This window comes from Periplaneta americana, chromosome 4 (assembly GCF_040183065.1).
Source record: "Periplaneta americana isolate PAMFEO1 chromosome 4, P.americana_PAMFEO1_priV1, whole genome shotgun sequence".
Classification (NCBI taxonomy): Eukaryota; Metazoa; Arthropoda; class Insecta; order Blattodea; family Blattidae; genus Periplaneta; species Periplaneta americana.
Window position 1 is genome coordinate 194,986,993 of NC_091120.1, and position 22,402 is coordinate 195,009,394.

At 34.4% G+C, this 22,402-nt stretch overlaps 1 protein-coding gene across 1 annotated transcript in view; it reads right to left on the bottom strand.

Annotated features, from left to right (window-relative positions):
• Positions 1-22,402, bottom strand: part of LOC138698894 (uncharacterized) — a 721,865-nt gene that overhangs the window by 58,853 nt on the left and 640,610 nt on the right. The gene's annotated exons all lie outside the window — the stretch shown is intronic.

The window sequence follows — 22,402 nt, forward strand, 5'->3', positions numbered from 1 at the left end:
CGAGTATAGGAATTTATTTACAGATTTTCATAGGTAATGTCACAAGAATTCTCAGGATGTCGATAATTCGAGAGAGAGAGAGAAAGAGAGAGAGAGAGAGAAGAAGAAGAAGAATGTGTATGTATATATGTATGCATGCATGTATGTATTTACACTGCAAAATGGGTAAATACCCGGTGGAAGTTGTAACAAATTATTTTCATAATTTAATTATAATTCACAACAGTAATAATAATAATAATAATTTATTTATTTATTTATTTATTTATTTATTTATTTATTTATTTATTTATTTATTTATTTATTTAATGTGCTGTACAACAGCCAGTGGCCAATTACAGTTCAGCACAAATATAACAAAAAACATAAAACAAGAATAATTATTACACATAAATATAATTGCAATTAATTACAATAATGACGATGAATGGATAACTAAGAATACTATGAGACAATGTTAATTGAGTATAATGCCTAAAAGAATACATAAATGATAAATCGTTGCCAAGAGCAAACAAAATCTATACATTGAAGGGATCGAATTCGCAGCCATGCATGTTGGCATTTTTAATGCATCTGGAGACTGGTGAAAGAAATTTCGAATTTCTAATATAGAAAAGTTTGTGGGCTCTCATATCTTTTGTTGGAATACGTAAGGTAATATTGTTTAAGAAAGAGTCACAGGATATATCACCTTTGAGGACTTTACAAAAGAACAGATAATCTAGCTCATGGCGTCTAGCATATAGATTTTGACAATTAAAATATTCACATTTTCTCTCATAACTATACCCGGAATTAATGGGCAAAAATCTGAATGAACATAAGGATATAAATTTTCTTTGTATATTTTCTAATTTAGCCGAGTCCGTAGTTGTAATCGAGTTCCAAACTACAGATGCATATTCGAGTTTCGATCGCACCAATGTATAGTATAGCATTAAAAGAGAATCGGGCGTGGAAAAAGAATAAGTTATTGACCGTATTATTCCTAGCATTCTGATTGTGTGATTGTAAATGTAATCAACGTGACTATGAAAATACAATTTACTGTCAAAGAATATTCCCAAATCTTTTACGCAATCCGTTCTGTTAATTATTACACATAAATATAATAATAATAATAATAATAATAATAATAATAATAAAAATAATAATAGCAATAATAATAACCGAATATGAAAACAACATTAAAAGAAGATTTTTAAGTAAAGGCAATATTAGTTAAAGTAAACGCATTGTATTCTTTACCTGACATAATTAGGAACATTAAATCCAGACGTTTGAGGTGGGCAGGGCATGTAGCACGTATGGGCGAATCCAGAAATGCATATAGAGTGTTAATTGGGAGGCCGGAGGGAAAAAGACCTTTGGGTAGGTCGAGACGTAGATGGGAAGATAATATTAAAATGGATTTGAGGGAGGTGGGATGTGATGATGGAGAATGGATTAATCTTGCTGAGGATAGGGACCGATGGCGGGCTTATGTGAAGGCGGCAATGAACCTCCGGGTTCCTTAAAAGCCAGTAAGTAAGTAAGTGAACCTAGTTTGTCAACCTAATTAGTAGGGCTATATGTTAACATAGTTAATTATATTTATGAACTTAATAATTATACATATTAACTTAAATACATATCAACTTAATTACTTAGATATAATTTCAATTCACTTATATATCAACTTCATTATTTACGTATCAACTTACTGAATTACACATAAAACTTAATTAATTACACAATAGCTTTTTTATATTGTCAGTTGTTCTGTATGGTTGTGAAACTTGGACTCTCACTTTGAGAGAACAGACTTTAAGGGTGTTTGAGAATAAGGGTCTTAGGAAAATATTTGGGGCTAAGGAGGGGTGAAGTTACAGGAGAATGGAGAAAGTTACACAACACAGAACTGCACGCATTGTATTCTTCACCTGACATAATAAATTAGAAACATTAAATCCAGACGTTTGAGATGGGCAGGGCATGTAGCACGTATGGGTGAATCCAGAAATGTATATAGAGTGTTAGTTGGGAGGCCGGAGGGAAAAAGACTTTTGGGAGGCCGAGATGTAGATGGGAGTGTAATATTTAAATGATTTTGAGGGAGTTGGGATATGAAGGTAGATATTGGATTAATCTTGGACAGGATAGGGACCGATGGCGGGCTTATGTGAGGGCGGCAATGAACCTACGGGTTTCTTAAAAGCCATTTGTAAGTAAGTATTAAATTATTATAGACGAGAAGGAATGAAATGGGCACCCGAAGAGTTTCAACATGAACCTAATCGTTGAAGAGAAGAAGTAACACCATGTATGTAGCTCACGACTTAGTAACAGTCAGGTAAATCTTATATAAATATGAACGTCCCAAGCCAACTTTGTGTGAGTGTAATTTCCCGTAGAGCACGTCATGATGTGTGCACATCCAAAGTTTCTAAAGGGTAGCCACATGCCCAGGGTCACGGCAACAGTGCCCTCGGCTCTGTTGCCGAACATATCCACTCGCGTGGAACAGTTATTAAACATTTTGATTAAGCGAGTTTACCACTCCATCACGATACATACATAATTAACAAAATCACTGCTTGTGTGCACTCCATCCACGTAGCAACATAACTTATGACCTGCGAGGTACCACGTGCCCGGCAACTTCCTAACGCCGTTACAGCTACTGTCAAGGGAATCGTGGCTACAATAGGGTTCAAAATTCTTCAGAAGCAGGGACAAAATGTGGGGATTCTTTATCCACAAGTTCTTGGTTTTTTAACCTTCCATAACTGCCGAGCCTCCTCTAATATTTTATAAATAAATAAATAAATAAATAAATAAATAAATAAATAAATAAATAAATAAATAAATAAATAAATAAGTAAGTAAATAAGTAAATAAGTAAATAAATAAATAAATAAGTAAGTAAATAAGCAAATAAATAAATAAGTAAGTAAGTAAATAAGTAAATAAGTAAGTAAATGAATAAATAAATAAATAAGTAAGTAAGTAAATAAGTAAATAAATAAATAAATAAATAAATAAATAAATAAATAAGTAAGTAAGTAAATAAGTAAGTAAGTAAATAAGTAAATAAATAAATAAATAAATAAGTAAGTAAATAAGTAAATAAATAAGTAAGTAGGTAAGTAAATAAGTAAATAAGTAAATAAATAAATAAATAAGTAAATAAGTAAATAAATAAATAAGTAAGTAAGGAAATAAGTAAATAAATAAATAAGTAAGTAAATAAGTAAATAAATAAATAAGTAAGTAAATAAATAAATAAATAAGTAAGTAAATAAATAAATAAATAAATAAATAAGTAAGTAAATAAGTAAATAAATAAATAAATAAGTAAGTAGGTAAGTAAATAAGTAAATAAGTAAATAAATAAATAAATAAGTAAGTAAATAACGGAAATAAGTAAATAAATAAATAAATAAATAAATAAATAAATAAATAAATAAGTAAATAAGTAAATAAATAAATAAATAAAAAATAAATACATAAGTAAGTAAGTAAATAAGTAAATAAGTAAATAAATAAATAAATAAATAAATAAATAAATAAATAAATAAATAAGTAAAAAAGTAAATACGTAAGTAAGTCAATAAGTAAATAAATAAATAAGTAAGTAAGTAAATAAGTAAATAAATAAATAAGTAAGTAAGTAAATAAATAAATAAATAAATCAATCAATAAATAAATAAATAAGTAAATAAGTAAGTAAATAAGTAAATAAATAAATAAATAAGTAAGTAGGTAAGTAAATAAGTAAATAAGTAAATAAATAAATAAATAAGTAAGTAAGTAAATAACGGAAATAAGTAAATAAATAAATAAATAAATAAATAAATAAGTAATTAAGTAAAAAAATAAGTAAATAAATAAATAAGTAAATAAGTAAATAAATAAATAAATAAAAAATAAATACATAAGTAAGTAAATAAGTAAATAAGTAAATAAATAAATAAATAAGTAAAAAAGTAAATACGTAAGTAAGTCAATAAGTAAATAAATAAATAAGTAAGTAAGTAAATAAGTAAATAAATAAATAAGTAAGTAAGTAAATAAATAAATAAATCAATCAATCAATAAATAAATAAATAAGTAAATAAGTAAGTAAGTAAATAAGTAAATAAATAAATAAATAAATAAATATATAAGTAAATAAGTGAATAAATAAATAAATAAATAAATAAATAAATAAATAAATAAATAAATAAATAAATAAATAAGTAAATAAGTAAATAAATAAATAAATAAATTTAGCCTATTAGATCCCGTAAGGGCAAGAGCCTCCTGATTGACAGGGCTTTGCTCAGTAGACTTCACTCGTTAGGTGAGCCGATCCTAAGGAGTGTTCTATGTACACAAACACTATATGCACTTGTAAGATTCGCACCACACTACACACTGAGGACGGTGGCTTCTAGATTTCTCCATAGCTGTCTGTCTCTTGTACTGCTCGTCCAATGTGGTCCTGCCTTCTTCTTGAAGAAATCTGCCCATCTAGTTGTCTGGCGTCCCACTCTTCTTCTGCCGATCCTGGGATCCCACAATGTCAGTCTGTGCGTCCATCGTCTGTGGTCCATCCTTACCACGTGCCCTCCCCATTTCCACTTCAGGCTTTCAGCGATGATTAGGACGTCTTTCATGCCGGTACGGTTGCGTAGCTCCTCGTTCCTTACTTTGTTCCTCAGAGAAAGTTGCAGGATTTTTCTTTCCATACTGCGTTGGCAGGTTTGAAGCATACGCCTCTGTTTTGATGTTAGGGACCAGGTTTGGCATCCATACAGTAGTACAGGTAATACACATTTTCCAGGGTCTCAACCTTTAAGCTTAGCTTCTGGAATGAACTTTAGAGACCAGAACTTCTTCCATGCCATGCTGATTCGTCTCTTTATTTCTTTCTCTGAATTGCTGGAGAAGGACAGGTTCTGGCCCAGGTAGGTATAATCTCCCACATATTCTAGTGGCTGGCCATTTAAGTGGATCCGGTTTTCAGACGTGTTGGTCATAATATTTTACCAGAACACAATATGGCAGTAATAATTTCAGCTGAATTAAGATCACAGACAAGTTACAGCAAATGACGAACATTTTTTCTTTTATATTAATTTTACTATCCACTACGACTAAGATGTAAGTTACGTAAAGTCGATCACATTCAGTTGGTGATGCCCTCTCGCTATACTGTAGATAGTACAAATAATTCGTACTGAAAAATAACAGATAGCGCTGTAACCTGTATAGTCGACATCTAGCATCCTGCAGCGTCTATGCGACAGCGGGAGAGATGAGTCGGCTACATAACGCTACTCCCCGGTAACCATGACAACAGCAGTTCAACCAATAAGATAGCTGCTTAGAAGAGTGTTTAAACTTGATAGAACGCGCGAGGGGAGCCGATTTGGAGACGTCCTACCCACCGCTGACAATTGTACTGCTTATAGTCGGCTGTATTGGGAAGCTCTCTCTTTCTCTCTTCTTGGTTTTAGAAAATTGAGTCACGTGTTGTTAGTTTTCTCTCCCTACTTAAAAGTTTTAATTTACGTTGTTATACAGGGACATCATTTTATTTTTACTTACATTTTTAATATTAACCTGGCTATACCTTTTGCTACCCCTTCCACGACTGGAGTTTGATGATACTGCGTAAAATAAAAACAAATCACTTTACAAGGTATAGGAGGGAAGAAAAGTAGTTAATCCATTTACGTAAACTAGGAAATATCGCAATTTCGAGTTTGATAATTTTAATTATGTTTTTGTTTAATCAAAATACAGTACAGTATTAACAATAAGTGTTTTTACTCACGAACTGAGCTGTCCATGTGGACGTATTCATTATGCAGTGTATATTATACTGTCTACAGCACATTAGCGTACACTATAGAGAATGAAGTTAAATTGTAAAATAATCATAATATGGATATTTAAACATATTTTTTTAAATGGTGACCGTTCATTTCGATACAGGGTTCAGTCCTTTTGTGCATATTATCGCACTGTAGACTATTGTACCTAATTCCAATTACCAGTTTCGTCCTTCGTACTAATAACTCATGTTGAAATAATTCTGTACCTACTCTGTAAAAACGAACCTTACGCACTGTAAATTCAATCTTCACTTCTGTCCGATCCGAAAAAATAAAATTACTCAGACATACTATCTACTGTCCGTCCAAGTAGTTATGTCGGAGGATCGTAGAAAGGGGGGAAATCACGTGACAATTAATTATTTAACGAGGCCCTTTTATTTAAGTTATTTTAAACAGTTGCATAATATTACGTAGACGTCCAATTTCTAACATAAATTAATGTTTTCAGAAAAGAGCTAAGACAGCCCAGCCACTAGCCTTTTCAGCGGCGTGAGCAGAAGCAGGTGGGGAAAATCGAGATGCGACCTAGGCAAACGGACGACAGCACCTGTGCGAAAATATGATTTAATATTGAAAGCTGTTTCGTCACTAGAAAACGCGAACATATTTCTGGAACGTACTATACTCAGTACTGCTTGCCTGCAAGTACGCGGCCTTGGTTGTGTTGGAAGTTTACTAGTAGGAGGGGTGGGAGTGAAGTACATTCAAAAACTCAGGTACAATAAAAATTGAAGTAAAAATAAAATGATGTCCCTGTATTTTCTCTTGTTTGCAGGTGTTCTAGTTATTTTATTCTTTTGTGTTACGAGATGTATTTACTTATACAGTATTTTAAATATATCGAGAGTTTAGAAACAAATGCAGATTTGTCTCTAGCTTCTTCTAGTAGCAGTCATTCAGTATGTTGTGACCTATTTGATCGGTTTGCGAAGAAAGAGGATCGTCGAGTTAATTTGCTGTAAGATTAGACTATGTAATAGTAATGAGCAAGCCCCGGATTCTTAGGTTCGAATCAATTTTGTTGCAATCTCGTTACTCTCGAAATATTGCTTTTCTTATTCGTTTTATGTAGCAAAGAGTAATATTCTTAAACTCAGTATGACCTAAAAGACCTAATTCGTAGGTTAGGACTTAGAGTGTCTTAAAGAGAGGATATCTTTACCAAGCCGTTGTAATATATTAACAGTATGTTGTTTATTTTTATTCTTTTTCCGTAAAATCATATAAATTCCTAAACATAATATTTAAACCCCTAAAAAATAAATTGGAAAACCTAATTTTAATTCCTTAAAACCTATAATTTCTGCGCTTGGTAATAAGATACGTCACAGGCCTTACATTTTTATATTCTCATCATTCACGTCTTGGCCTCCTCAACTTTCAAACCCACCGTCCGCTACTGGTATTTGTATGTACGCGACGACGGCTATTCATAAAGTAACTTCCGTTTATTTTTTACAAACCTGTGAATAACATTACAAAATTGGGTTACAATACGTTTGAAAGTATACATTCTAGTTTATTTTCCTACATAGTTTGCAGTCACATTGAGACACTTGTCGTACCGTTTGACGAGCTTTGAATCGTAGAATTCGGCCGTCTGCAACTGAAGCCAACCTACGACGCTGGTTTTCAACTCTTCGTCATCGTCAAAGCGCTTCGAGCCAAGCCACGTCTTCATGTGCACAAAGAGATGGTAATCGCTAGGCGCCAGATCTGGACTATAGGGAGGATGATCCAATACTTCCCATTTGAACTCTTGCAGTTTGGTCGCAGTACGACGCGCTGTATGCGGCCGGGCGTTGTCATGAAGGAAAATCACCCCAGAGCTCAACATGCCACGACGTTTGTTTTGAATGGCCCTTTTCAAGTTTGTTAGTGTGTTACAGCAACGCTCAGCGTTAATTGTGCCATTCCTCTCCAAGAACTCCAATAGCAAAATTCCTTTTCTGTCCCAGAAGACAGTTGCCATGAGTTTCCTCGTGGAAAGTGTTTGACGACACTTCGTGGATTTTTTCGGGGGGTGAGTATGGCCCCACTGCATTGATTGAAGCTTTGTTTCTGCATTCACATACCGCACCCAAGTCTCATCTCCTGTCACAATCTGATCGAGAAAAGCATCATCTTCTCTTTCGTAACGCTCAAGAAAGGACAGTGCTGCTCCCACCCGCTGTGCCTTTTGTTCCTCAGAAAGGAGTTTAGGCACCCATCTGGCAGAAAGTTTCCAGTAGCTCAAATCTTCGGTAATCACTTTGTACAGAAGAATACGACTAATCTGTGGAAAATTCTCACTAAGCTCTGACATGGTGAATCTGCGGTTTGCTCTAGCCCTTTCGTCAACCAAACGAATCAGATCTGCATTAACGATACTCGGTCGACCACTTCCCTCTTCATCATGGACATTGGTTCGCCCATTTTTGAACATACGGCACCATTGTCTTACACCACCTTCACTCATTACGTCTGGCCCATAAACTTCACAAAGTTGGCGATGGATTTCACTAGCTTTACAGTTTTTGGCCACAAGAAATCTTATTACAGAACTATATATTATTTTAATGTACCGAAGTACATATGATATTTCCATACAGATATTCTGCGTCATCATACGATGAAAGAGTAATGGAACGGAGAAAAATTCTCTCCGGCGCCGGGATTTGAACCCGGGTTTTCAGCTCTACTTGCTGATGCTTTATCCACTAAGCCACACCGGATACCACCCTGGCGTCGGACAGAATCGTCTCAGATTATATATTAAAATAATATATATGATATGCGTAAATCACTTCGTGATTTAAGACGGCGCTCATTCCGTCGGATCAAGGCCAACTAGTCACTCATAACGACTGCACCTCAGCACATGTATGGACTTCGGTCCTACGTTCATAGACATCTATGACGTAGTGCAGAGGGCGGCCACTAGAGGGAACCCAAGAGTTGGAGCTTAATGTGAGAAGATTCTGTCCGACGCCGGGGTGGTATCCGGTGTGGCTTAGTGGATAAAGCATCAGCACGTAGAGCTGAAAACCCGGGTTCAAATCCCGGCGCCGGAGAGAATTTTTCTCCGTATTATTACAGAACGTTCCTCGCACCTAGCGGGACTTGCGGTTGCAGCACACATTTTGACAGCACGTGGCTCAGAGAGGAACAAAGACACGACCTTGACTCTACCGCTGCTCGACGCGTACTACTTCAAGATACACTCCATCGCAAGAGCGGCGCCACTGTCTCTGTTGTTACGCACGCTATATGAAAACGGATGTTACTTTATGAATAGCCCTCGTATTCGCACTGCAAATGGATGAATACCCTGTGGCAGTGATAACTAATTACATTCAATAATAACAACTAATATAAATTACAAATAATAATACTACTAATAACAATAAAATATAATAATAAAAATAGTATAATAATATTAACAACGAGCATCCTAAATTAAATGAATCACGATCACTAAAAATAACATTTAAAGTAAATATAATTTGTATCTTAACCCTAAGTTCGAACTAAAACCCACGAGTATGATATGTTCATATCTGCACAAGTACCTTTCAGTACTACACTCATTTCGCTGTCAACTCACTCACTGCACTGGAACTACGACACATTTCACTGACACTATCCTGATTTCACTATGTAACATGAATAGAAAAAAAATGTCGCTAAATGGCAACTCTTACGACCGACTTCGTTTGTGAATATAGCAAAGACCTTACTATAATAATACCGGACAGCTAGCACTTTTACGTGCGAACGACGATTGTGCTGCTACCTACCTGCCGGGATGGAGATACTCGCGAAACAAGCTGTAATCAACTGTAATGTAAATTGTTGCTGGGCTAGTTAATTTGTTAATAGTTTTATGAATTAGTACTAGTGTTAAATTGGCAGGGTGTATATGTGCTGTTTATAATTGTGACAATTGCAGCATTACAAATTGCTCCAAATCGTACTTTCGATTTCCGAGGGATCATAAAACGTGAGTCAACAACATTCTTTAGTAGGCCTAATTCCTTCGTCTTTGTGTTGATAGAAAAACACAAATTAGTTTTTTTTATTTAGACGTAATAAATGAATAGAAGTTAAAATGTATTGGATTTTAAGGTTTTATCAAATTAAGTTTTATTGTTGTCCACATGCCTTTACTAATTATTACAAGCATCAGATTACTATCAATTTTATCTTTGCAGTTGTCAGCAATGCGTATATAAAACATTACTGTAAATTCATTTCTAATATAGTCTTTCTCGGTATCATAACTTAAATACTGGGTCACAATATGATAACACGCTAGAAATACCACTGCACACATCATCTCTTTACTCTTCATCTTTCACTGTTGCTACTTCTCGTCACTGGAATTCTCTGCCGCCTGAAGTCAAGGGCTGCCGAACTTTAATTTCCTTTAAATGTAAATTAGAAAAATATCTTATGATGAGTTGCCAGACCTAACGTGTTGCAAATGTGTTCCACTGTATTTATTATTATTATTTTTGTTTCTTATTTTTATTATCTAAATCGTGTTTATTTATCACTTAATGCTATTATGTATCCCACTGTGTTGTTGCTTTTCATTATTAACTATTTTTGTGTACATTTTATTCAATTGTCGGTTTCTGGTTTAATTATGTAAATCCTACTTAATTGTAATCTAATACTAATATGTATACTAATGTGTTTATTCTGTTTTTATGTGATTCGTATTTGATTCTAACAAATTAATATGTACTTCACTATGTTTATTTTTATTTTATGAGGTAAATTTTATGTAACTACCTCTTTTGATCTCATTATGTATCAGTATGTAATTACTTAATTCTGATCCAGTTTTATGTTCAACTGTGTAAGCAAGTTTTAATCCTGGTTGAGTGTAAGAGAAGGCCTTACGGAGTTACTCTGCCAGGTTAAATAAAGCCATTATTATTATTATTATTATTATTATTATTATTATTATTATTATTATTATTATTATTAATATACAAAGAAAATTTATATCCTTATGTTCATTCAGATTTCTGCCCATTAATTCCGGGTATAGTTATGAGAGAAAATGTGAATATTTTAATTGTCAAAATCTATATGCTAGACGCCATGAGCTAGATTATCTGTTCTTTTGTAAGGTCCTCAAAGGTGATATATCCTGTGACTCTTTCTTAAACAATATTACCTTACGTATTCCAACAAAAGATATGAGAGCCCACAAACTTTTCTATATTAGAAATTCGAAATTTCTTTCACCAGTCTCCAGATGCATTAAAAATGCCAACATGCATGGCTGCGAATTCGATCCCTTCAATGTATAGACTTAGTTTGCTCTTGGCAACGATTTATCATTTATGTATTCTTTTAGGCATTATACTCAATTATCATTGTCTCATAGTATTCTTAGTTATCCATTCATCGTCATTATTGTAATTAATTTTAATTATATTTATGTGTAATAATTATTTTTGTTTTATGTTTTTGTTATATTTGTGCTGAACTGTAATTGGCCACTGGCTGTTGTACAGCACATTAAATAAATATAAATAAATAAATAAAAATTATTATTATTATTATTATTATTATTAATATCAGATTGATTTTGTCTCGGTAAACCAAAGAAAAAATATGTAACAATTAATTACGGAAAGTAATATGAAGTATGCAATATTTCTCATAATATGCAGCTTTGATATAAGATAATAATTTTACATTAAATACTATTTAACATTTCTTAAGTGTTTCATATATAATTCCACATTAGTAACTCACGTTTTAAACAATAGTCCGAATCTCGCTATGTTAATATTTGTATATGTGGACGTAATTCCACCCCTCTGCGCTAGATGTCAGGTCCGCGATTTTTCGCACTCACGCCAATGTTACTAGTATACAGCTGACCGGTATTATTATAGTAAGGTATTTGGATATAGGTCTATGCTCAATGTTTAAATTGTTGTTTAGTGAACTGTCAGAAGACAGGTCTGGCTTTATGCCCATCAATTAACTTGATCCGAAATAGACCTGTAGTGTCCGTACAGGAAACTGACAATTATTCCCAAATGCTGTACATCCTAACGATTACACCAGCATTGTTTACACTGTAATTCAGTGAGTAATTTTACAGTCAGATGTTACGCGTAATTCATATTGCTCAGTCGTTGAATTGTACAGATGATACTCCAACTGGTTTTCATAGAAAGTCCATTTGTGTGGGATATAGCATTTCTCTTTATTTGGCTCTTTAATTACCACAGTTTCAAGTTGACTACCCAGAATACGTATAATTACTGTGTTAACAGTCTGAAACTCAACGTCCACAGTAATCTACTCTGCATTACTAAATTCAGACTGTTAATTGAGGGTCCAATGAAAGGGAAAAACTACGCCACAAACAACAGACATTTCAGATTTAAGTCTTTTACTAACATATCTAGAAAAATGTAATCTGATCTGCTTATGATGTCTACGACTACATAAACCTTTCCATTTTTCATTTGACCTGCACTCATATCTCCATGAATCTCCCTAATTACTCTAAATTAATTAATAATTACATCTCTCCCCTCTCTTCGTAATTGAGTCTCCATAAAGCCAAATGGCTGGTCTCTAAATTGAGACGATTCAACAAGGCTCATGACAACAATCACCTCCTACATAATAGCCAAATTGGCTAGTTTCTTATATGAGACAACTCATCCTGCCTAAGGTATTCTGTGGTTTTCCTAAGGTGTAAGACAAATGTCGGGATGAGCCCTATAAGAAATGGGCCACGGACCTATATGCCCTTCCCCATATATATTCCCCTTTTCTTGTATGCCCTAGTTCAGGACCTATAAATTGTCTATTAAATGTACGAGGTCACTCAATTAGTCGCAATTTGAAAGGACAGGGACCTCTCAAACTGCAGATTTAGATTTCACGGCGCTTCTTCCGACGGCCTTCACATGCTTTGTCATCGAACAACAGATGACAGCGTCTCGCCATCCTAACGGCAAACACCAGCCATCTCCTCCTCGCCCCGTTCCGTGATCACTTGATCACATTTCCGTCCCCCCTCGCGTATGTGGTACCTAAGAGGTTACGTCCAATTTCGGCTTCCCCTTCAAAATTTTCTAGAGTTCCTTCAGTGGACCAGCGTAACCCGGAGTGAGACTAGTGGCCAACAGGCTTGGAGCTCACATATTTAGTTTTGTACAGCCCCAACCCCTTGCAAGGACGCGTTTTGCGTACCTTTTAAATTTGTCCTCCCAATTCTCTTTCGATTTTTCGATTTTGTCGATTTTTTTTTGCGTACCTTACTTTCTCTTAATACGTACAATGAAAAGCTAATGAAAAACACTTACGATGTTACAAAAAATGTACTTACACAATTTAATGAATGTTCAAAGATCAAAGTTTAAACTTAAACGTTTATTCAAATTTTTAGATTGTATTATTATTATTAGAGCCCGGATGTTTGGCAACATGCCTTTTTTTACTAGGTTGAAATAAATCATTATTTGCATAAATATAAATGTGATTTGAAGTAAGTCAAAGTGATAGGGTCAATTTTTATTTTTTCTATTTTGCCTTTTTAAAGTATTTCTTACTAATTCAATAATAAATACCTTTTATGTCATTTTGAAGCAATATTTCTTGTTTAGTTGCAATTTTCTAATTAAATGTAATGTAATGTGCATGAAATTTAAATATTTCAAACAATGACTAACTTCACTAACAAAAGGAAATAAATGTAATTTATTTCGGTGTTTAATCTGCTAATAATCGTGCTTTAATACTATTGGTGTAATATGAATAATGATCGATAATCCACAGTTACAAATATAATATTGTCATGTCTTCACGATACCAACAATCAGCTTTATAATTTTAAATATTAAGCCCGTTCTCATAGAAGTTGTCACGTAGCATTTTCATCATATTTTCAAATCTTACTGTTACAATTTTGTGCTACACGTGTTTATTATTGCAGGAGAAAGAAATTTGAGTGAGGAACAGCCAGTTATTGTCGGGTGACAGAAGGTATAAGATCGGTTAGCTAGAATGCCTAAATTCAGTAAACCATGAAAAGCAAACTTCATGCTTACGATAGTGAATTTGGTGCCCGTGTGTTTTCAACCGATGGAACAGTTTTGTTATGTAGGGTTTGTGAAAAGACAGTTAATCACGAAAAAAGTATTTTATAAATTATAAGTCAACATTTGTCAACTACTAAGTAAAAATGTAAGTTATGTTGATAAAATTTAAATTTATTGCTAAAATATATTATGCATTTTTAAATTTATCATGCTTATCTTACGTTTTATTGTTTTTTTTTGCCTGCCTATTTTAAGTGTTATATATACCTAAACATCCGGGCTCTAAGTATAAATATACCGCGGAACTTCATCCAATTGCATTATTTTATTTAGTTGGCATACTGAAAACGTTAACTAGATCTTCGTCGATCATGATTTTTATTTTCGAATGAAGGCAACTTTATTTTGCATAAATGAAATGTTAAATGTTATATTTTATTTAACGACGCTCGCAACTGCAGAGGTTATATCAGCGTCGCCGGATGTGCCGGAATTTTGTCCCGCAGGAGTTCTTTTACATGCCAGTAAATCTACTGACATGAGCCTGTCGCATTTACGCACATTTAAATGCCAACGACCTGGCCCGGGATCGAACCCGCAACCTTGGGCATAAGAGGCATAAATGAATATTTAGAAAGTTTTCCCTTTTATATAATGATAATAATAATAATAATAATAATACTTAATTGCTAGAATAAATATAGGCCTACATTAGAGTCGGGCAAACAGCCTCTTACTCCCGCTCGTTCTCGTAGGCGAGACTAGCTGGCCGATAATGCCAGTTCCGAGAATCGTATTCTCGAGATTGGCACTCTCGGGAACGACGAATTCCGGGTCCCGGCCTGTTATCGCACGGCCGACTTATCGTTATGAAATGCGTACACTGACTGCCGGCTTAATTGCCGCTCATCACTGCAATTCGTGACTCTTTCTGAAATATTAATACGATGAAAGTGTAATGGAACGGAGAAAAATTCTCTCCGGCGCCGGGATTTGAACCCGGGTTTTCAGCTCTACGTGCTGATGCTTTATCCACTAAGCCACACCGGATACAACTCCGACGCCGGTTAGAATCGTCTCAGATTAAGCTCCAACTTTTGGGAACCCGGTGTGGCTTAGTGGATAAAGCATCAGCACGTAGAGCTGAAAACCCGGGTTCAAATCCCGGCGCGGGAGAGAATTTTTCTCCGTTCCATTACTCTTTCATCGTATGATGACGCAGAATATCTGCATGGAAATATGATATGTACTTCGGTACATTAAAATAATATATATGAAATATTAATGTTCATAAAGTAATTTAAGAAGGCACAGCAGTGTGGTATGCAATAATACAGCACATTATGATTGTCGACAATTTTACAGAAGTCACACTATTTTAATGAACTATTTATTGCCTTCCTGGAGAAGCAAAATAATGCAGCACTTTCAGTCGTTACCTAATCCTAAGTTAGTCTAAAACAATAACAAGTTATGACTGGAGCTATGATATACTTTCTCGCTATCAGCATTTCGTTGACATTCCATATTTAATCATTCGATAGTGTTTTGTATACGCTATAGTAATGGATAACACACGACTGTATTATTATATTGCGCGTTTATATCTGGATGTTTCGTTGTTATTGTGCTGTGTAAGGACGAAATAAATTAATTAATACTTATTTATATTATTATAAGGGACCAAAGACTCTGACAAAAGATATTTTTGTTTCCCAACTGATCAAATGCTGAATGTGAAATGGAAACACTTTTGCAAGGGTAAAGGGCAGAATTACGAAATGTATGTATGTATGTATGTATGTATGTATGTATGTATGTATGTATGTATGTATGTATGTATGTATGTATGTATGTATGTATGTATGTATGTATGTATGTATGTATGTATGTATGTATGTATGTATTTATTTACACTGCAAGTGGGCAAGCACCCGGTGGCAGTGGTATATACAATATTAACAATACACAGTTAAAATGATAAGCAATACACAATAAAATTTACAATACATAATACAATTTACAACACATATACAATTTTATACACAATACAATAAGAATACACAATACAATTTAACACAATAATAATAAAACATAAAATAAAACACCTAATTTTACAACACAACCTACATAATTATGTATAGGTCCTACATAAGTTTCAATAGTCTTTCACTTTACTCTCATCTCATTCCCTGTAGTGGCACTATGACGCATTTCACTGACACTTTAGCACATTTCACTGACACTCTGTAACACATTTCACTGGCACTATAGAACACATTTCATTGACGCTATAAATTATCACTGATCGGAACTGTTCACTGCACTGTAAAACCATAACTTCACCGACTCACCTCGCTTCACTGATACAACAGTTCAAATAAGTCAAATAATTGCATTCTTATGCATACTTATAAACAGAACTACATTTAAACTAAACATTTCTAGTCTAAGGCCCTCTTACACGCTAGTTTTAAATAATTTACAATTCAAACCAAGGAAGTAAACTCGTCAGGCTAGATAAATACATGTCACCTTAAAAAATTAAATTTTGAATGTCACCTTAATTTTAATTTTCACTTTATACACAACTCTAAATACAGTAGATCCTTTCAAAAATTGATCATAATTACTTACAAACGCGTTTTAAGGAACTCGGAGGTTCATTGCCGCTCTCACATAAGCCTGCCATCGGTCTCTACCCTGAGCAAGATTAATCCAATCTCTACCATCATATCCATTTTTATATTATCTTTCCATCCACGTCTCTGCCTCTCCAAACGTCTTTTCCCTCCGACTATCCAACTAACACTCTATATGCATTTCTGGATTCGCCCATACCTGCTAGATGTTCTGCCCATCTCATACCTCTGAATTTAATATTCCTAATAATGTCAAGTGAGGAGTAAAATGCGTGTAGTTCTACGTTGTGCAACTTCAGCCATTCTCTATCCCTCTTAGCCCCAAATATCTTCCTAAGGATCTTATTCTCGAACAGCCTTAAGCTCTGTTCCTCTCTCAAAGTGAGAGTCCAAATTTCACAACCCTACAGAACAATCGGTAATATAACTGTTTTATAAATTCTAACTCAAGTTTTTTGAGAGCAGGGTGGATGACAAAAGCTTCTCGATCGAATAATAACAGGCATTTCTCCCCATATTTATTCTGCGTTTCCTCCCGAGTGTCATTTATATTTGCTTCATAACAGAGAATAAAAGAGGGAACGGTTATTATTATTATTATTATTATTATTATTATTATTACTATTATTATTATTAAATTAGTTACTTTACGACGCTTTATCAACTGCTATCGCTATCTAGCATCTGAATGAGATGATGGTAATGCCAGCGAAATGAGTCCAGGGTCCAGCGCCGAAAGTTACCCAGCATTTGCTCTCAATGGGTTGAGGCGAGAAGACTCAGCCAGGTAAAGGCTGGTTCACAATAAACCGGGAACGGAAACGACAACGAGAAATAATGTTAAAATAAATGCATTTAAATGTGAGCATTCACAATTAACGAGAAGATTTCCGGAGCCCGGGAACAGGAACGTGAAAGTTAATTATGAATGCTCACATTTAAATGCATTTATTTTAAGAATATTTCCGTTATCGTTGTCGTTTCCGTTCCCGGTTTATTGTAAACCAGTGTTAACTTGTCCCAACCAAGATTCGAACCGGAACCCGATCGTTTCACAGTCAGGAGTGCTAACCGTTACTCTACAGCGATGGATTATTATTATTCTTGTTATTATTAATTGTTATTTATTATTATTATTATTATTATTATTATTATTATTATTATTATTATCAGTATCACTGTTATCATCATTATCATTATCGTAATCATTAGGATGATCAAGATTATGATTATCAGGATTATTATGATGGTTATTATTTATTATTGTCTTGTAAATTACCATTAGGTACAACGAATTAGAAATCTTATTAATTCTTAATTTGTTATTCTCGTTCCTATAACATATAGGATAATTATTGTAAACCATATAGGCCTATGTCATTTTATATTGCAACATGGCTGCAATACAATAAGGATTGTTCTGTAACAATATTTTATAACGTGCACACCAGTAGAAAGTGTAGTTTTCTATAGTATAGGCTGGTTCACAATAAACCGGGAACAGAAACTAGAACGGAAATAACGTTAAAATAAATGTAGCCTACAGTATTTAAATGTGAGCATTCAGAATAGTTAATTGTGAATGCTTACATTTAAATACATTTATTTTAACAATATTTCCGTTCTAGTTCTCGTTGCCATTTCCGTTCCCGGTTTATTGTGAACCAGCTTTGAATATTTTCATGTTTCATATCATTGTGTTACAAACTATTTTTTTTTATTTAGTTGCTATAAAAGATAGCCTAATTACTGTAAAGTGTAAACCATCTTGGACTATATAGCCTATATTAAAATATCATTTAATACCATCCGTACAATAACGGGTTTTCATGCGTTGAAGGGTTCCGTACAAATTTTACGGAACAAACGTTTGAGTCATGAGTCCTGCGCTAACAGGTTAACTCGCCGTTATTCGAGAACCAGTAAAGATTTTGAGTGGCCATCACTTTTAAAAGTAATTTCCATCCTTTCTCAATATTTCTCTCGCTTTGACCCCCCATCTAACGTGAAAAACAAAAAAGTTTTCAGCCTACAAAGGTGAAGTTGCAAATGTCTATTCTGAACACATCAATCTCCATCGAAGTTAATATTTTTTTCTCACTTTCCAAAAAATATTTTCAGTTCGATTTTTTTCCTATGTTTTCCTTAGACATTGAGCTATCAATCCAAAAAATTACAGCGCGATTGATTAAGCATTACAGGAGCTACGACATGATATATATAGGACCGGGTAGTGTATAAGCCAATGCTTCTTATAGGAGCACGGCCCGAGCGATATCGCTTGCTTATCAGTACTACAGTCCCGCCTAGACCTCCGAGACTGTCGGGAATGACCTAGTATCAGTAATCTCGGGACCAAGAGAATCTCGTGTTCTCTATCAATGAGTCATTTGGCTACGTTAGGTACCCGCGCACCGAGCGAGACTACGGTGATTACGCAACCGAGAACGGGCGATAATATGAGGCAGTCTGCCCGACTCTAGCCCACATATTGTTTTTTTATATATAATAATCACTCTAGATCCCAGATAAAGTTACATACTCGTCCTTAGGGGGCATGCCACATAATTTGAAGACAAGAAGTTTTATTTAATATTCTTATTGAATTTGGTATCCCAAGAAACTAGTTCGATTAATTAAAATGTGTCTCAGTGAAACAGCACAGTCCGTATAGGTCAGTTTCTATCTGATGCTTTTCCAATTCACTGCGAGCTAAAGCAAGGAGATGCACTATCACCTTTACTTTTTAACTTCGCTCTAGAATATGCCATTAGGAAAGTTCGGGATAACACAGAGGGTTTGGAATTGAACGGAATACATCAGCTTCTTGTCTATGCGGATGACGTGAATATGTTAGGAGAAAATCCACAAACGATTAGGGAAAACACGGAAATTTTACTTAAAGCAAGCAAAGGGATAGATTTGGAAGTAAATCCCGAAAAGACAAAGTATATGATTATGTCTCGTGACCAGAATATTGTACGAATTGGAAATATAAAAATAGGACATTTATCCTTCAAAGAAGTGGATAAATTCAAATATCTGGAAGCAACAGTAACAAATATAAATGACACTCGAAAGAAAATTAAAAGATCATGTTCGATCCTCAATTGCAACTGCTTTGAAAAAAAAGTCTTGGACAGTAGAAGAGGAAGTCTCTTGCCTTGACGTATTGACATCATAGCGTATTCCCAGACTACCAAGAAAGGTTATATAATTGATCCTACCATAAGGATTGAAACGGGGAGCAGCCAGCCGGAGGATGTCAATCAAGAAAAGATCAACATTTACCTGCCAACAGTTGATTACTTCAAAGCAAAATACCAGCTTGAAGACATTGAGGTGATTGGTCTTCTTATTGGAGCTCGTGGTGTGATTCCCAAGTTCTTTGAAAGCTTCAGGAAGACTTTTGAATTACCACAGACACTTGCTGCTGACATCATAACTTCAGTATTGAAACGCTCTTGCCAAATTCTGAGTCATCATATTTACTCCGTTTAATTTCTTTTTCTTCACTTTATAATTCATATATGTTTATTTTAATTTTCTGTCAACAAATTTATGTAAACATTTAATATTGTAAAATTCATGTAGGAGAGTATACTGAGTCCTTCTGGGCTACCTCCAATGAGAGGCAGTTAACAATTTAAATTTATGGGAAATGCCTGTTATTATTCGGTTGAGAAGCTTTTGTCATCTAGTCTGCTGTCAAAAAATCTGAAAGTTAGAATTGATAAAACAGTTATATTACCGGTTGTTCTTTGTGGTTGTGAAACTCGGACTATCACTTTGAGAGAGGAACAGAGATTAAGGGTGTTTGAGAGTAAGGTGCTTAGGAAAATATTTGGGTCTAATAGGGATGAAGTTACAGGAGAATGGAGAAAGATACACAATACAGAACTGCACGCATTGTATTCTTCACCTGATATAATTAGGAACATTAAATCCAGACGTTTGAGATGGGCAGGGCATGTAGCACGTATGGGCGAATCCAGAAATGCATATAGAGTGTTAGTTGGGAGGCCGGAGGGGAAACGATCTTTGGGGAAGCCGAGACGTAGATGGGAGGATAATATAAAAATGGATTTGAGGCAAGTGGGATATGATGATAGATGCTGGTTTAATCTTGCGCAGGATAGGGACCGATGGCGGGCTTATGTGAGGGCGGCAATGAACCTCCGGGTTCCTTAAAAGCCAGTAAGTAAGTAAAAGAATAAAAAAAAGGAAACAGAAAAAAAAACAAAGATAAAATAGTAATTGAAACATTAAAGCTTTCGAATCTCGACATTAAAACATAGTAAGATGACAATGTTATGTCATTGTCGATCCTAATTGTTTTAGTTTCGTCTGAAATGCTGGCGAGTATATTGTTTTTCGTTCAAATTTATGTAATTACTATAGACGCGTTTAAATTACACATAAGATGCCATATAAAACGAAGGATTTTAGTATCTGTTCTCCGTAGACTGGCAATGTCTTCGCAATGAGTGACAATTCCCAACCCGCGCTCTCGGTTTTGTTGACTTTGCTAACAAATCTGTGTGGTTTGTACGTCGTCACAAAGCAAACAGATCTGTTTCAAGTAATGTGACCCTCATGTCCCCACTTTGATCTCTCATTATTGTACATGAAACCAAAATTAATAACCACAGTACACTATGGACGAACGTCGGGTTAATATCGTGCTCCGAATTCCGGCAGCAAGCCAGTTTCTGGTCACGTGATCGGAACGCAGCGGGTCTTGTGGCTTGAAAAGGACGCCCCGCAGCTATCGAGTATATTAGCCCCAGTTCCATCTATACTCATTACACATTCAGCACAATATAACATCATTTAAAGCAGATTAACAATTCTGACTGCTTGGTACCAATATCCAATGGTTTTCTGGTCAGTCCGTGAGAGTGCAAGCCAATCAGTTACAGATATGAAACAGATATCCAGAGTATCATAAACTGATCACATCCAGCGAACATAGACTTCAGGGTGAACTGTAACGTCGTTAATCTCAGGAGGTTATTCTTTGAGATATTTTAAACAAAAAGAGTTTAATACTTACATTACTTAATTACAGCCAATAACTCCAACACATTCCAATCTTCAACAGAGGAAATTCTCTTCAAAATATGTGACTGGTTCTCAGTCAATAAATTGGTATTAATTTGTAACAAAACTAACATAATTCAATTTAAATTCTGTCCAAAATTCAACCTCGCAAATTTCTAGCACAATAATTAACAACAGATCCCTATTAGAAACAACAACAACCAAATTTCTTGGCTTAAAAATCGATAATGTGTTAAATTGGAAAAATCATATTAAAGAAATTACCCCCAAACTAAATTCAGCTTGTTTTGCTATTAGAACTATGCAAAAGATAGTAAATATCAATACCTTAAAAACAATGTACTTTGCATACTTCCACTCGGTAATGAGTTTTGGAATAATATTCTGGGGAAAGTCCACAGATAGTAACAGTATATTTCTATTACAAAAAAGAGTAATTAGAATAATAGTAGGTGTCAAATCTAGGGAATCTTGTAGGACTATTTTAAAAAAACTACAAATAATGCCCATGGCTTGTCAGTATATCTTTTCATTAATAATCTTCCTCGTATGTAATCGTGAAAACTTTGTAACTAATTCAACACGTCATAGCATAAATACACGTCAAAAAATGACTTTCATACTCCATCGGCAAGTCTATCGTGCTATCAAAAAGGAGTGCGTTATATGGCAGTAAAAATTTTTAATAGCTTCCCTATCGATATAAAAAATGAAACTCAAAACATAAGATTATTTAGGGCTAAATTAAAGAAGTACCTAA